At 49.3% G+C, this 13766-nt stretch overlaps 5 non-coding genes across 5 annotated transcripts; 1 reads left to right on the top strand and 4 right to left on the bottom strand.

Moving 5' to 3' along the window:
* Nucleotides 1-906: 906 nt before the first annotated feature.
* LOC148632493 (U4 spliceosomal RNA) lies at nucleotides 907-1048 on the bottom strand. The gene has a single exon (XR_015934355.1). It is a non-coding gene; the product is annotated as a U4 spliceosomal RNA (small nuclear RNA).
* Nucleotides 1049-2355: 1307 nt separating this feature from the next.
* LOC148632492 (U4 spliceosomal RNA) lies at nucleotides 2356-2500 on the bottom strand. Its single transcript, XR_015934307.1, has one exon. It is a non-coding gene; the product is annotated as a U4 spliceosomal RNA (small nuclear RNA).
* A 230-nt stretch (nucleotides 2501-2730) lies between these two features.
* Nucleotides 2731-2847, bottom strand: LOC148632491 (U5 spliceosomal RNA). Its single transcript, XR_015934333.1, has one exon. It is a non-coding gene; the product is annotated as a U5 spliceosomal RNA (small nuclear RNA).
* Nucleotides 2848-6923: 4076 nt separating this feature from the next.
* trnas-gcu (transfer RNA serine (anticodon GCU)) lies at nucleotides 6924-7005 on the top strand. Its single transcript has one exon. It is a non-coding gene; the product is annotated as a tRNA-Ser (tRNA).
* Nucleotides 7006-12592: 5587 nt separating this feature from the next.
* trnag-gcc (transfer RNA glycine (anticodon GCC)) lies at nucleotides 12593-12663 on the bottom strand. Its single transcript has one exon. It is a non-coding gene; the product is annotated as a tRNA-Gly (tRNA).
* Nucleotides 12664-13766: the final 1103 nt, after the last annotated feature.

Below are 13766 nucleotides of genomic sequence, written 5' to 3'. Positions count from 1 at the left end.
AGAGCTTTTGTCAAAAGTTTTGGTGGTAATTTTTAATGACCACAGAGCGCTGTGACCTCGGTTTTACATCTCACCAAAGAGACAGCGCCCTTTTACAACACAGCGTCTCCGTCACTATGCTGGGGCATTGGGACGCGCACAGACCTCAGGGTGAGCGCCCCCCCACCGGCACCATTAACACCGCTTCCAGCTGGAAACTTTGTCTTTCCCTGTAGCTCACCCTCATCCGGGTACTGACCTGGCTAACACCTGCTTTGCTTCAGTGGGTTTTCAGTTGCGAGTTGCAAGGGGATGCAAGTGATGGAGCCGCTCGCTGCAAAAGCTACTGCATTGGCCGGGAATCGAACCCAAGCCTCCCACGTGGCAGGCGAGAATTCTACCACTAAATCACCAATGCTCAGTGCCTGGACCTTCAAAAAAGACGCTTTTTTGGTGCTCTGTGCAAAACGCGTCGACATCTGCTTCCAGCTGCAAAATGCCATTTGCAGACGCTGAAGAATTTATTTCCAAGGCAGCGGGTACAAGCGATTTGGCGTTTTAAAACAACCAGGAACAGCAAAGAGGTGCGCTTCTTTGCTTGCGCCAGAATACAACGACAGGAGGTGCGAGTTGCAAGGGGATGCAAGTGATGGAGCCGCTCGCTGCAAAAGCCACTGCTTTGGCTGGGAATCGAACCAGAGCCTCCCGCGTGGGAAGCGAGAATTCTACCACTGAACCAACAATGCTCAGTACCCCTGCCTTGAAAAAAGACGCTTTTTTGGTGCTCTGTTAAAAAAGCGTCGACATTACCTCTTTCAAAAGGCTTCACTTTCCTAGTAACATTCCAAGGCTCATTGAACCCGGGCTGTTTCCTCTAGCGGTATAGTATTGCAGTTAGACAGCACGATGCCTGCAAGACTATGTCACGCTCTGACGAGACTGTCAAAAATTGCTTTCGCCGATTGTATTGCAAACCGGCGGAAGCGGGGTATTGGGAAAAGTTTTCAACTAGCAATAATCGCGCCTCGGCTAAACCTCACAGGCTACGATACTGCCAATGCGCAAAGCTGACGGTTGCCAGGCAACCGCGGGGATCCTATGGAAATCGTTATCAATCGTCTCATGGCATGTTTTGCTGTAACGCTTCATATTTGTCGTCTTCTTCTTCTAGCTTGAGGTTTTAAAGAATTTCATGACAGACAAGGGCTCCGTCGGGAACAAAGGGCGTTGTGAGAAAACCGTTGCTTATTTTCAGCAGCAGAAATACAACCCTTTAAATACAAGATGACAGAACAATGACGAAGGGCATGCCGGGAGGAACTCATGCACTACAGAGGAAAGGGGGCGGGCACGTACAGTTCACATTCAAGCCACAAGTACTCTTCTCGGATGTTGCACAAACAAATCCAAACGTCCTGAAAGCATTGCAGCATGTTTGTGTCCCACTTCCCGTGGCTGCAGGACGACTGACACGAAGGGACAAACACAATCTGTGGCGTTTAGCGTGACATAGTCTTGCAGGCATCGTGCTGTCTCACTGCAATACTATACCGCTGGAGGAAACAGCCCGGGTTCGATGAGTCTTGGAATGTGACTAGGAAAGTGAAGCCTTTTGAAAGAGGTAAAGCACTGCACAACGGAATTGAGGGAGAATCTTACAGGGGATTCTGAGCGGTGTCTGCATACACGCAGTCCGATACGGGTGCTGAAAGCTTGAGCTACTCTCAATGTCATGCTGCCTTTCCTCGGAGTAAATCTTTTACATTGAAAGAATGCTTCTCGCAGGTTCAAAAAGGGACCCTTGTTAATTGGAGAAATCAATGATTTCGAATGAATTCTGTATGCGTTAAAAGACAGCTATACACAGAAAACATGCAGGACACTGCTCATGATGTTTCCCGAGCCGAAACACAGTGCGTTTTTCAAAGCCATCTGACAAAGCCCGCCCACTGAAAACTGCAGCAGATCGTGTAAAGACGTTCAACTTTGTAACTACTGCACGCACAGGAAGCAGAATAAATTCCTCTTTTCAAACTGTCAAAGGTTTGCTTTGTGAACGCAGCAGGACATCGCACAATCTCTTTTGAACGGGGACAAACAATTTCTTATGGGGCGCAGTAAGTACAGACGTTTAAAGAGCTCCACTCATGCCGACGATGCAGCATGAAGAAGCGCAACCTAACGTTTGACAGACAAAAGCCGGGCGCCGCTACGAGCAATATGAAATCAAACTGACAGCACACGGCGTTTCGCGCTGACTCAAAAGTGATCTCGACAGACGCTGTTCTCTGCATAACGCTGAAAGAGCTAAAGAGCGTTTCTGTTGAGACGTAACAAGCTTGTTTCTTTCTACCATGATGTTACCATGACAAAATCTGTCTTTAAACACCTTGCTCAAAAATTGCTTTCGCCGATTGTATTGGAAACCGGCGGAAGCGGGGTATTGGGAAAAGTTTTCAACTAGCAATAATCGCGCCTCGGCTAAACCTCACAGGCTACGATACTGCCACTGCGCAAAGCTGACGGTAGCCAGGCAACCGCGGGGATCCTATGGAAATCGTTATCAATCGTCTCATGGCATGTCGTTGCTGTAACGCTTCATATTTGCGGCCGGACACTTCCCGCCCCCCAAAGAAAAGAGCGCCAATCAGACAGGCGGAGACCGAGGACTCGCAGAGCAGAAGGCCACAGTCGCCGTAATAAGAGCGATTGTGAGCGGTTTTGTTTTCTCTCTTTGACCAGCCCAGCTGCGCCCCACCCAAAGGCAGGGAAGCACAAAAATTGTATGGAACTCATTCATGCTCCTCTCCATGGAAATCTTTAGTAAAAGGCAAAAGATTTGTACGAGATGAAGAGAAACCAGAGTGCGTGGCTGGACAGCTGCAGGAGCCCAGGCCGCCTTCAAGTCCTCTCCCCTGCCGGTCGTGGTTGGCAATGCACCTGGCCTTACAAACGAGCCAGTGGGGCCCGTTCAGCTCCGGGCTCATCGCCTGCGGCTCTCGGCTTACCTGGCAGGGGAGATACCTTGATCAGCCTGTAGTTGGAGTAGTTGGATTGTTTTCTTGTTTTGTGGAAGCAGTGTTTGTTTTGCAGTTTGAGATGGCAACCTTTGGATCCCGCAAGAATGCTGTACGTTTTGAGCTTTTGGATGACCTCTTCATGGATCGTATGCAGTTCAGCAGAAAAGTGTTACAGAAGGAACTTGGCTTTGAACCTCGGCACTTGTATTTCATCTTCGCTCTCCCAGGTCAGAAAGCATTTGAGGTTGTTTTTGCTACCTATTCTCTGTTTGAACAATGTGTGGATGTGTTTGAGGCAAAAAGAGGGAAAGTTCCTGCCCTTGAGAAGATCAACTTGCAGCCTCTGACACAGAGAGAGAGGTTGTTATGTTCTCGGAAATGGCAAAGACGGAGGACATTCACACCTGGCTTAAGCAGTACTGCACCGTCCACCATGGAACTGAGGTTAGAGATGTTGACGGTATAAAAACAGGAACAAGGAAATTCGAGGTTCGCTTGCTACCGGACAATGTAAATGGAGGCTTAAGGCACCTGCCCTCTACAATCCGGCTGGGCGCCTGCAATGGCTATGTTTTTTATGTGGGACAACCAAAGGTGTGTCGGCGCTGTGGTGCTGTGGGACACCTGGCATCGTCCTGCACTGTGAAATGCTGCAAGACCTGTGGCAAACAGGGACATTAAGCCTCTGACTGTTCAATGCTGCCAAAGTGCAATTTATGTGGCTCGGAAGGACACGTTTTTAAGAACTGCCCTCACGCCTACGCCTATAAACTCAAAATGAGAAAGGATGAGGCAGTGCTTGTTTCAGCCAAACCGGCCTGAAAAAGCCAAAGCAAACAACAAGTCAAACAAAGAACCCTTGTTGGACAAAGAGTCTCAGCCTCCAGCCAGGATCAGTCCTGCTGTGGCTCCGGGGCCGGTGGAAGAGAAATCCACTACGCCCCCACAACCGCAGACTGCACCAGACAAGCACGAGGGTTTGAAAACCCCAGAGAACAGCGAGGACCCCTCCCCCACTCCTGCTCCTCAGAACGAGGGCCAGTGTGGGGCCCCCCGGTGGAGCGGGTCCAGCGAGGATACCCAGGATTCAGCGGAGCTGCTTTTCTCAGACTCTGCAAGTGCTACAGATGCCCTCCTCTCCTCCATCCAGTCCATCACGGAGGATCTGCAACAGCTGGTGGGTGAGGGGGAAGAGGAGACTGGTGCATCGGCTGCACCCCTTTCCCCTCGGTGCTCCCAGGAGCTGGACTTGAGGAAAAGGAAAAATGACTCTGTTTTCTCCCCGAGCGAGGAGGAAGGAGAGCATGGCGATGGGGACAGCTGGAACCCCTCCACCCCTCCTTCTACCCCCTTCCTTGAAATGGACTCCGTGAACGCTTTTACTGCTGCCACCCTGATGAAGGCTCATTCAGAGGATGGCTGGCAGGAAATTGGTAAGAAGAAAAAGAAAAAGAAGAAGGTAACAGTTGAGACCGAAGAGAAATGTGTTTTGTAAAGACTGGTTCCACTTTCTTATGTAATATGGCTCTAAACATAATTTCTCTTAACACCAGAGGTATCAATGACAGAGTTAAATGCCAGTGTGTCTTTGATTACCTCCAGCAGAGAGAGGGAGATGTGTTGATGTTGCAGGAGTGTGCTTTAGCCTATCAAGAGAGGTATAAAAGCTTTGAAGATAGGTGGGATAAAGGGCCTTCTGTTTGGTCAGGGGACAATAACAACAGAGCCTCTGGCGTGGCCATTCTTTTCAAAGGATGGGCTTTCAAATTGAAAAGTATTCAGAGGGTCATAGATGGCAGGTTGCTGTGTGTGGATGTGGAATGGGGGACCGTTAACCTGCGGCTAATCAATGTGTATTGTCCTACTGACGTGGGAGGAAGGGTGGAGCTACTCAAGGCACTCTCTCCCCTATTGTTAAGTAGCACAGATGTGATAGTGGGAGGGGATTTTAATTGTATCTTAGAGCACACAGACAGGCAGTCTAGCTCTCCGATAAAATTGGATTCCAGCTCACTGGCCCTGCAAAACTTAGTTCAAGACTTTAAACTCTCAGACACATATAGATGTATATATCCCACAACAGCAGGATATACATGGTCAGGGAGGAATAGCAGCTCCAGAATTGACTATTGCTTTGTCTCAGAGAGAGTGAAAGTTGTTGGGGTCACTCTTCAGCCTGTCTTCTTCTCAGATCATCAGGCTTTAGGGTGTAGAGTGGAACTCCAGGGCGGGACTGTCTTTGGCCCAGGCCTCTGGAAACTCAACACAAAGCTGCTAGAGAACGAGGGGGTAGTATCCCGCTACAAGGAGAAACTATCACAGTGGCTGTCCTTGCAGTGTCTGTACGGGTCAGTAGGAGAGTGGTGGGAGGAGGTGAAGATGAGGACAAAGGCCTTTTTCATGGCTGAGGGAAGGAAGGCTGCTGCCAGACGGAGAGGAGTGCTAGCCAGGAAACAGAGGCAGCTGCAGCGTCTCTACACGATGCTGCACAGTGGCTTCGATGTGCTCGAGGATATCACCCTTTTAAAAAAGGACATCCGGAGCATAGCCAAGAAAGTAGTCGAGGAGTGCTGTTAAGAAGCAGAGTGCAGTTCTTGGAAGAAAATAAGAAGTGTACTCGCTTCTTTTTCAGGAAAGTGGTAGGCTCCAAGTCTGTCATGGAAAGTGTAGTTGATGAGGAGGGACAAGAGAGAACAGAGCTGAGTGCTATCCTCTCCTGCACCGAGGCCTTCTACTCAAGACTGTACAGCTCTACAGAGGTAAAGGATGAAGAAATTCATTTTTTTACCTCAAAGCTAGAAAACGTTTTGAGTGAAGAAGATAGGGAAGTACTTAAGAGGGATTTGACAGTAGAAGAGCTGAGACAGGCTATGGAGAGCTTACAGAAGGGGAAAACTCCGGGTGCTGACGGGCTCCCTAAAGAATTTTATTGCACCTTTTGGGATCTGCTTCAGGATCCGCTACTGCTCCTATTCGAGGAAAGCTATAAGACAGAATTGCTGCCTGACTCCTTAAGAGAAGGCACTATCTCTCTCTTGTTTAAGAAAGGAGCAAAGAATGACATAAAGAACTGGAGACCCCTCAGCCTGTTAGGCGTGGACACTAAGATCCTGTCCAAAGCCCTTTTCCTGCGCCTACAAAATGTAGTGGCCTCACTGGTAGGGAAAGAACAGACTTGTGGGATAGTAGGACGCCTGATGAGCGACAACCTGGCCTTGTTGAGGGATGTCTGTCTGTACTCAGAGGATCGCTCCCTCCCTCTGTGCGTTTTAGGTGTAGACCTAGAAAAGGCCTTTGACCGCCTAAACCGGCAGTACTTAACATCGGTACTTGAGCACATGAATTTTGGCCCCATCATGAGAAAGTGGATTAACCTGCTGTACACAGGTAGCAACAGCAGAGTAATGGTTAATGGCAATAGATCACACCCCTTTGAAGTCTGTTCAGTAGTGAGGCAGGGCTGCCCATTATCCCCTTTGTTATTCGTTTTGGCTACGGAGCCCTTAGCCTGTGCCTTGAGCCAGGATCAGGCCATTAATGGGATACCAGTGCCTGGAAGTGGGGGAGGAGAGGTAAAGACATCTCTATACATGGATGACGTCACCCTGCTCCTCTCTGACAGTACCTCAATTAGCAGAGCTCTGCAGTGTTGTGAGCGTTTCTCTTTGGCTTCCTCTGCAAAAATTAACAAATCTAAGAATGAGATTTTTTATCAGAACTGGAGGGAGCCAAAAGAAGGACATGATCTCATGCTGCAAGAGAAGAGAATTAAGGTCCTGGAGAATTAATTGCTGGCTTGGCATCTCCCAAGGAAAATGTTGAAATCGCACGTGGAACAGGAAAATGACCCTCGAGTACGAGGGAAAAAAAAGAAAAAGATCATCTGGAGCGCGCCAACCCATGTCCGGACAGCCCAGATCCCTCGACGAGGTGGCCGAGTGGTTAAGGCGATGGACTGCTAATCCGTTGTGCTCTGCACGCATGGGTTCGAATCCCATCCTCGTCGCGCTCCATGTCTGACACGTGTGCCCGTTCGGCGTTGGCCCTCCTGTCATTTGCTCCGGTTCTAGAGCCGTGCATTTTCTAGCGGTGGCTGAACATGGTATAGTAGGCTAACGTCGGTATCGAGCAGTAACAGTAACGGTATTTACGTGCCGCTGCTGCCAAGTGGCTCTGGGTTGAGACCGCGTTTTCACTTACTTGCAACGCAAACGGAGAAAGCGATTTTTGACAGTCTCTCGAGAGACTGCGCTAGGTGTTTAGGGATAGACTTGTCAGTTCCCCCTGGGATGGTGGCCTCTCAAATAGTTTGTGATTCCTCTAGACGTTTATACAGTAGAAGCCTGCTTCGTGGCTTAAATCCAAGCTAAGGAAACGAGTTAGAGGTTTGATGCAGAACTGCGAATTCAATTAAGGGGAACACTACTGTACATTGCACTGTATGTGTGAGGAAAGCTGCCCCCTTCAGTCCCTTGTCGACCGAACAGAGGACTGTAAAGGATACCGCCAAGAAACTTAAGGATGCTGGTTGGAATCCAGCTCCAAAGAAGCCCCTTTGGGTGTTATGTCATCAAAAAGTAAGAACAGCGAATCTCCCTTTGATCAAAAGCGCAACAGAGCTGTTTTCCGTGGAGCAGGTTTCAGACCCGTAGACCTGTTTTCCCAAACGCGAATCTCCTGTTTTAGAAGTGCTTTGGGCGGTGTAGCGGCGAGGCTTATTAATAAGAAAGAATTAAGTGTTTCTGAGCTTTCCCAAATTAGGCCTCATCTCTCTGTTCATCTCTGTGGTGCAGCCACAGAGAAACTATTCATGCAGGCTGATTTAAGGTTTCCCTTGATAAGGGACAGCTCCCAAAGGGGGATGCACTTAGCTAAGCCTGGCTATCATGATCAATGGTCATCCATTGGCGCTTATCTGTCTAGGGAGTGCCAGATGGACATCTGGACTGCATTCCTAAGTGTCAGGAGTAAGTGACTCATATCTCACCTTGATCAACCAATCAGGGACTGGTAGGGCCGAGTAACCCACGTGGGACTCTGATGCCCATGGAACTTTCAGCCAATCAACGAGCTGAAGTTCCTCCAGGTAAAAACAGGCAACACAGAGAGCCTGAGAGATTCAGTGGGAATTCAGTAGAGATTTCTGTGGAGTTTTCTAAAGGGAATTCAAAGGAGAATTCCAGGGCAGGACAGCCCAGGAGCAGAAGGCTCCCAAGGGCAGGACATTCTCACAGCGCGCCTCCTGACCATCCTGAGACTCAGCCCGGACAACCACGGAACGGCCAGTGTGTCCGAGTGCCAGAACTTTCCTTTGTTCTAAGAGTCTAAAGCGGAGGTTGCCAGAGAGTAACCAGAGGATCCACCCGAGGTTAGCACCAGCAGCAGGCCTCGTGAACAGGTCGGAACTGTGGACAGTTGAATCACTATTCAGAACTAGCTCTTCATCAGGAACGAACCGGTCTTCTTCTTGACTTGCTGGGACCCACAGTCATCTTTTCTCCTGTGCACAAACTTTGCTAGTTAAAGCCAACACTAACTAGCCGGTCAGTGAGCATCAGCAGCGCACCGTCGCAACCCGCACAGCACAGCCTGGCACCTAGACAGAGAGCACGGATTGGACAGCAACAAGCCTGCAACTGTTTCTTTGTGCCCGCAGGAGATCTGAATCCCCAGAGATTGGATGAGTATTCAACTTCACTGCATTACTGCTCGCGAATTCAATTGTTATCCCAACCAGTTGATATCAATTCAATTCCTAAGAGTTATGTACTTGTTTTCAGTATCTAATGTAGAAGTTATTACCAGGTTCATTTATGAAATGGTCTAAATGAATGATATACTGAATGTATGTCCTCTTGATATGTGTAACACTTTGTAACTGACTGAATATATACCTTTTGTATTCTGATAACCCTCTCGATAAGATCTGTTCGTTTTACATGCATATTCTATGTATTGTAACGCCCTCGCCTGGTGGTGAGGAGGAAGCGCCCCTAGGCGCTCGTAGTACCGCTGGGCATGCTGGGAGTGGTAGCCGGAGTGCGGTCTACGCGAGAGAAGCTCGCCCCACACCCAAAGTCCGTCAAGGCCCCCTGCGCCCTGTGGGAGGCCTTGGAGGTAAAGGACGGGGTGCTGCGCCGGGGGTGGCGGGTACCCTCCAGTGGCGAGGTACGGTGGCAGCTGATGGTGCCTTGGTCGCTCCGCGGGGCGGTGCTCCGAGCAGTGCATGGCCAGCCGGGCGTGGGGCACTTTGGCGGTAAAAAAACCCTGTAGCGCCTCCGAGGCCATTTTTATTGGGGTCTTTGCCACCGGGACGTGGAGTGGTACTGCCGAACGTATGCAGTGTGCGTGGCGCAGAAGGGTCCCCCCGAGCGCTCTCGGGCCCCCCTCCAACAACACCAGGTGGGGGCTCCTATGGAGCGGGTGGGGGTGGACGTTTTGGGCCCGTTTCTGCGCACCGAGGCCGGGAACCTCTACGTCTTGGTGGCCATGGATTATTTTATGAAGTGGCCGGAGGCCTACGCCCTCCCGGACCAGAGTGCCCCCACGGTGGCCGATGCACTGCTGGAGGGGATGTTTGCCAGGCTGGGGGTGCCGGAGGAGTTACATAGTGACTAGGGGCGTAACTTCGAGTCCCAGGTCTTTGCCAGAGTGTGCCAGCGCCTGGGGATCACTAAGACGCGGACCACACCTCTGCATCCCCAGAGCAACGGGTTGGTGGCGCGGTTTAATCGTACGCTCACCACCCAGCTGGCCACCCTGGTGTCCCGGCACCAACGGGACTGGGACCGCCACCTCCCCCTTGCACTCTGGGCGTATAGGACCGTGGTCCAGGAATCCACCGGGTGCACCCCAGCCTCACTCATGCTGGGCCGGGAAATGTGAACCCCGGTGGACCTGGTCTTCGGCCCGTCGCCCGGAGACGGGTCGGCACCGCTGGCTGGACCGGACTACGAATGGGACCTGCGGCAGCGGATGCAGCAGGTGCACAGCTTTGCACGGACCCACCTGACACAGGCGGGGGTCCGGCAGAAGCGGCACTACGACCTGCGCTGCAGGGGGCCTGCCTTCCAGCCCGGGGACTCGGTTTGGGTGTACAACCCGCGCCGCCGCAAATGCCTCAGCCCTAAGCTGGCGCCGTCGTGGGAGGGGCCCGCTGAGGTACTCTGGGTGGTGGGCGAGGTCTGCTACCGTGTCCGGTTGCGAACACGGGGGAGAGTGGTGGTCCTGCACCAAGACCGGCTGGCCCCCTACCAGGCCCGGGAGGAGGAGCCGTGTGGGGAGGCTCTAGAGGACCAGCCGGGGCTGGAGCCGGCCGATAGTGGGGCGTCTGTGGGTCGCCAGCCGTCACCGTGGCCAACGGCTTCTCACGCAGGGTTCCACAGCAGTTAGCCGAGTACGAGTACAGCCTGAGGGGGGTGTTCGACGTCGGCGAGACGCCAGACGCTTCAGGTTTTTAAGGAGTAAGAGTGCAGGGGGTCTAAACCTGCGATCCAGTGTGTTGAAGTATTTCACAACACTACCCCTAGCACATCTGGAAATAAATCCTCATAATGATTATTGCCCTGGGCATGTACCAAAAAATCACTGAGCATATATATATATATCACTGTGTTGAAGCTAGAGACACAGAATAAGTGCAAACACATACAGTGTTCCTGCACCTTTGACCTCATCCAGAATGTATCGTTTTTTGAAAGGGATTGCTGTCAGAATGCACAACTGAATCCCAAACAGAATCTCTAGTCAAATATGATCATTTGTGAAACAGGCAAATGAGTCTCTCAGGTGCCCATTGCTCATTTTCAGACACAATTATGCAATACTTTCACCATGCGTTGAGCAATAGGGATTAAAGATACCAGAGGTAAGGTTAAAAGTGATTCTGAGGTGCAACACATCAGTGATACAGCTAGGCATCTGAAATGCGGGGTTTGAGAGCCCTTCAGGGAACACCGTACCCTAAAGGTACCAAAAGTCCACTAGTATAAGCATTAAGCCACTGTCACCCCTGTTACAATGTGATTGCTACATATCTTCATTTCTTTGGTTTTTAAGGAGTAAGAGTGCAGGGGGTCTAAATCTGCGATCCAGTGTGTTGAAGTATTTCACAACACTACCTGTAGCCCGTCTGGAAATAAATCCTCATTCTGATTATTGACCTGGGCATGTACCAATAAATCACTGAGCATATATATATATATATCACTGTGTTGAAGCTAGAGACCTTTATGTAATATTATGATGCTAAAATGTCATTTTCACATATATTAATGTAATAAATGATTGCTTATGCTTTATAAACAAATCTAATTAAAATAAAAGCTTACGTTTTGTATTTAACTTGTACCATAGAACATGATTTGCTTTGTATTTCAAGCCCACAAAGTGTCCAACTGACGCACTACATGATATAAGGAAGATTATCACATGCATATCGGTATTATCTTTCTTATGAAAATGCATTCCTTTCATTACCTTTTACTTTTTAAAATGAACTCAAATTGTGTATAATGTAATAATTTAAGTAGAATAGATTCTAATAATATAATGATCCAGTGTGTTGCACTACTTCACTGCTTCACTGCTCTATGCCGTCTGGAAATAAATCCTCAGACTGCTTACTGCCCTGGGCATGTACCAATAAATTACAGGAGCACATCTATATATCACTGCGATGAAGCAGGAGACACACAATCACTGCAAACACATCCTAAATACAGTGTTCCAGCACCTTTGACCTCATCCAGTACGTATCATTTCTTGAAAGGGATTGCTGTCCGAATGCACATCTGAATCCCAAACAGAATCTCTAGTAAAATACGATCATTTGTGAAACAGGTAAATGACGGTCTCAGGGGCCCATTCCTCATTCTCAAGACACATCTATGCAGTACGTACACCATGCATTGAGCAATAGGGATTAAAGACACCACAGGTAAGGTTAGAAGTCATTCTGACTATATTCTAAAATATTGGACTCATATTCTTATGATGGCAGTCACTTATGATAGTGACAGAGACGCTGTGTTGTAAAAGGGCGCTGTCTTTTGGATGAGATGTAAAACAGAGGTCACAGCAAGCTGAAAAACACGTTTTGAAAAGTGTGCTTTTCCTGCCCCAGAAGTTAAATGGGGGTGACCAAAGTTGCCCAAACGTGTTTATTTCTGCTGAAAAACCCGTTTTGACAGCTTCTGCACAGTGGGGTTAAGGGCTGACTCAGTGGGCTCTAATGAGCCAGGCAGCTACATTGGGATTCCAAGGTTTGAAAAAATACGTTTATTTCGAGCTGAAAAACAAGTTTTGAAAAGTGTGCTTTTCCTGCCCCAGAAGTTAAATGGGGGTGACCAAAGTTGCCAAAATATGTTTATTTCTCTGTCACTATGCTGGGGAATTGGGACCCGCACAGACCTCAGGGTGAATGCCCCCCCGCCGGCACCATTAACACCGCTTCCAGCTGGAAGCTTTGTCTTTCCCTGTAGCTCACCCTCATCCGGGTACTGACCTGGCTCACACCTGCTTAGCTTCAGTGGGTTTTCAGTTGCAAGTTGCAAGGGGATGCAAGTGATGGAGCCGCTCGCTGCAAAAGCTACTGCATTGGCCGGGAATCGAACCCGAGCCTCCCGCGTGGCAGGCGAGAATTCTACCACTAAATCACCAATGCTCAGTGCCTGGACCTTCAAAAAAGACGCTTTTTTGGTGCTCTGTGCAAAACGCGTCGACATCTGCTTCCAGCTGCAAAATGCCATTTGCAGACGCTGAAGAATTTATTTCCAAGGCAGCGGGTACAAGCGATTTGGCGTTTTAAAACCACCAGGAACAGCAAAGAGGTGCGCTTCTTTGCTTGCGCCAGAACACAACGACAGGAGGTGGACAACGTAGTCGGCAGGATTCGAACCTGCGCGGGGAGACCCCAATAGATTTCTAGTCCATCGCCTTAAGCACTCGGCCACGACTACAGCAAACCCCGCCGCCGCTGCGTTCTTGCTACAATCTTACCTGGATCGCGAGGCGCCGGCGGAAGCCTATTTCAAAGTCGTTCTCCGTTTCAAAAAAACATTTCCAAAATACAAGCCTTGCAGACAGACACGCCTCAGAGGACTTAAGGGTGGCTTCATGTCGGAATGATAAAGTCTCCCCGTCCGGACATGAAAATGCAACTTTGTTACACACAAAAAAAGACTTTCAGAGGCTTCCCGGATGTTTCCACCAGATTAAAATATTCACCGACGCAATGTCCATTCTGGAAGTCTGGTTGAAGCGGTTGAAGCGGTTTAGTCGGGATTTGTTCACCGTCCGTGTAGAGAGCCAGAAAGTTAATGTTGTAGTGTTTAAATTTGAAGGGGTTTTGTGTAAAACTGCCGCTGAATGCCGCTTTGTCCACAAACCCCAAAATTACCACTTTGGGTAACTGTCCGAGAAAGAGGTTTTCTTGGTTACACACATGGCTCCCTGCAGGCAGGCTGAAGACTTTCATCTGTACGCGGTCTATGGGGTATTTAGGTATTTAGTGGTGCGACCGTCAGGAGTGCTTCGGCGTTCACAAACAAAGATGCAGAGAGTACGCTCAGTTTGTGTTCTCCGATGTTGTTCATTAAGCAGAAAGCATCTCTGTTGCGCGTGAGTTTTATTTTCAGGTCTACGCCATTCAGTAGTCCCAGTGGGCAAAAGACGTATAATATACGTCTATTAAACGCATACCTTAGACGTCTAAATGTGGTCTACAATTCGTCTAGAATGAAATTCTAATATACGTCTAAAGTTATA

Source organism: Lepisosteus platostomus, unplaced genomic scaffold, assembly GCF_059453375.1.
Source record: "Lepisosteus platostomus isolate fLepPlt1 unplaced genomic scaffold, fLepPlt1.hap1 Scaffold_61_H1, whole genome shotgun sequence".
NCBI lineage: Eukaryota > Metazoa > Chordata > Actinopteri > Semionotiformes > Lepisosteidae > Lepisosteus > Lepisosteus platostomus.
This window is presented reverse-complemented; position numbering and strand designations above follow the sequence as displayed.